We start from the raw sequence: 3444 nt of genomic DNA on the forward strand, positions 1-3444 counted from the left end.
AAGCACTCAAGAAAAGAGAGGCCCGCTGCCGCAAGAAAGAAAAGGACGCACGTGCTACTGCGGAGAGGTCGGCGGAGATCCAAGCACGGTGGGGTGTCGTCGACAAAGCCGGGAAGAAGAACGACGGCAACTGGCCAGCATGTGAGAAGTAGTAGTACTAGTAGTTAGTGTGTGTGTCTGTGTCTGAGTACGAGCATGTACCAGTACTACTAGTTACTACTGTAGTTTTTAGAGCAAATTACCAGTACATTAGCCTAGACTAAATGAAAAAATTCCTATCCTATGCATCAAATGGCATCTCTTTCTCTATAGGAATTGAGATGCATGTCAATCCTATGATTTTCATATTCCTATCCTATGAACGAAAGGAGGCCTCTGTTGGAGTAAATACTGTAGCTAGCAGTACTGCTGGTATAGTAGTTTTCTTCAAGAAGCGGAATTCAATGAAGTCATGATGGTTCCTTCGTCCGAGCAACTTCAAAGTGGGAAGTGGGCCTGTGATTTGACGGCTCATTAGTCATTGTTAGTGCAGCATGACGACCTATTTGACTCTCCCTTGGAGTTCTGCGTGCATGGAAAGTGGACCAGGATGGTCGACGTCCCACATGTTGGCGAACGGAAGTATTCTTTCTGATATCGAGGAGCAAGGAAACCGCGTGGTATAGTATCACTGCTGATTGGTTCGCAAAAAATAGTATCACTGCCGATTTATAATTATTTTTTATTTCTGATGAATGCTAGCGTTTCAACTCTTACGACAAAGGGTGCCAAACACGGCACATGCTGGATGTCCCACACGTCAGCGAAAGGAGTGGGACATGAACAGGGTGGTAGCCCCCAGCGTAAAAAAACAGCGTGGTAGAGCGTCTCCACTTCTTCCACTTCTGGGTCGAAGACCACACGTAGTAGTACTTAGTGGTATGAACGATACAAAGTGCGACCTGGAGAGAAAGACACGTCTAGTTGGAAGGTCTCGGGGCATACACGTAAACAAATATAAAACTTAATATGTGCCTCCAACTAATATAGTAGTAGTAGAGTACTTAGGCACGTACTCCATAACATCACCGTGCATTGCACGTACAACATTTAGTGGTAGTACGTAGTAAGAGACAAATGTCGCCCAAGAGTTCCCTTCTCGACCTACTTTTGGGTGTTTGGTAGAGTGTATGGAGGGTGCATGAGTCCACACTAGTTTAGCACAAATACACTAGAAGCATGCATGAAGAGAGCATGCATGAAGAGGGGTGTTGAGTTGAGCATGCATGAAGAGGGAACAACTATGCTGAGACAAGAACGCAACCAAACACACCCTGTATGCCACGCATGTTCATACCATTTGTGCCTTTTTACTTCACTTACTGCGCTACATTACTCAGGTTCGTACATCCACTCCTGGGTACATGTCCGTCTCGTAGTTCCAGTGCCACGTGTTCTTCATATAGATGGAACGATCGTTGCATAACACATGCGCCTTGATGCTAGATGTCTCGCGTGTTGGCAAAAGGATGAACAAAGCTCACGTAAAAAAATAGAGTGGAAGTACATAGATTCCGGACGACCGAGAAGGAGCAAGGAACCTCGTGGTGGAGCGTCTGCACTCATAATATTTAATATTATTCAGCGATATAAAATTAACCAATCATCTCCACAGTGTACTGGAAGAGTACGAAACATGGCAGCCCAGTGTAGTTACATCATACTAGTACATGGCTAACCCACGCTATCACCATATTTCTTGGCTTCCGTGCGACACCTATCTCTAGTAATCCAGCAGCCTGTATCGCTTCTCCCTCCTCGTCTCTATCAAAGTTCGGCGGGCTGGCGTTTCTACCGTCTATTGAGGTCGGTTAACTATCACATGTTAGCGACATGCCAAGAGCATTCTAAAAAAATTCCTTTCACGTTCCGTTTTCAAAAATAAAAAAAATCCTTTCACGTACGAATTTGCATGTATGCTTTGAGCAACTTGCATGTCCTATACTGCTCATGTTTGATACTCTAACTTAGCTAGAGGTTAGACTAACTCATGACTAACCCTGAACTAACTGTAGCCAAAGAGGTGTTTGGGTGACAGGGTTAGATTGACAATAAATGCACTTCATGGAGAGAGAAATGTGATTTTTCAGTGGTCCCAATGAGAACTATCTCCAGTTAGCACCTCTTGGGTGGGATAGTTTTTTTTTGGTGGGTTCGGTGCAACTTGCTCCAATTTAAACCCTCATGCTTGGATACTTTAGGGCTATTTGAGCCCCAAGTAACTCAAACTAACTCTAACCCATGGATCCAAACAAGGCCTATGGCCAGTCTCGACGCGGAGCAGTCACGTGCACCGAGAAGCGGCGCTCTCTCGGCCGTCGCGCCACTTCAAAGCCGGTGCCAGTGAGAGGTCACCTCCGCTCTGGTCGGGCATTAATGTAGCATTGACGCTCTAGGGCGACACTGACCGTTTCACGCGGGAAGCGCGCGCTGACAAGGGAGTATAGGTTTTGAACCGTTTCAGGTGTAGTAGTAATGGTAGTTTGCAAAACTACTCAATTATTCCGCTCAGTTTCCTAAGAAATTGTGGTAAAAAACGTTACTCCACAGCCCGCTTCCCTTCTCCTTCCTGCTCATGATTTACGTGGCCATGTTAACGTGGTTGTGTCAAAAAAATGTCACTTCTTGCTCGTGATTTGCGTTATATAATTACAAGCAAGATTCTCGTGCATTGCATGGAACATCAATATGCATTTTTTTACAAAACGCCTTTTGTGACTGACCCATGTAGGAGTAATCCCATGTGTAAAAACTAATGATATCTCGAGAATTTTATCGGAAAACTGGTATCTCGAGAATGTCATTTAAAAAATGAAAGATGAGAAATAAGGCGAGGAGGAGTGGAGCGTGGTGGTGACTGGTGGTCGGAATGGGCGGAGGCATGGGGATGGACGGCGCCGGTAGGCGGCAGTGGCCACCATGCATGCTAGATTGTTCCAGAGACTTATTCCTTTTTTAATTGCTGAGCAATGAGGTTGCGGGAGATAATGATGTGGAGAGAGGTGTGGGTATCTTTTGTAAAATTATCATAGTTTGCTTCCTATCCGTCAGATATAGATCATACAGTCTGTATTACAAGATGGCAGGCACACCATCATCGCCAACTCTTTTTTTATAAGGGTACAAATGATAAGTTTGCTGACTACTAAAGTAAAGATGAATCTGTCCATGTTATGCAAGTAAATAAAGGTGATTGTTTATCATACGGGTAAGGTTGGATGAAGGGTGGTAGGAACAAATGCTCCGCCTAGAGCATGTGTGTGTGAGATGGAGTCTTAGTGTGTGTGTGGTGTGTGTGTGTGAGAGAGAGAGAGAGAGGAGAGAGAGAGTTGAAGTCTTAGTTTGTGTGTGTGTGTGTGAGATGGAGTTTTAGTGTGTGTGTGTGTGAGAGAGAGAGAGAGGAGA

This window comes from Triticum aestivum, chromosome 3B (genome assembly GCF_018294505.1).
Source record: "Triticum aestivum cultivar Chinese Spring chromosome 3B, IWGSC CS RefSeq v2.1, whole genome shotgun sequence".
NCBI classification, from domain to species: Eukaryota; Viridiplantae; Streptophyta; class Magnoliopsida; order Poales; family Poaceae; genus Triticum; species Triticum aestivum.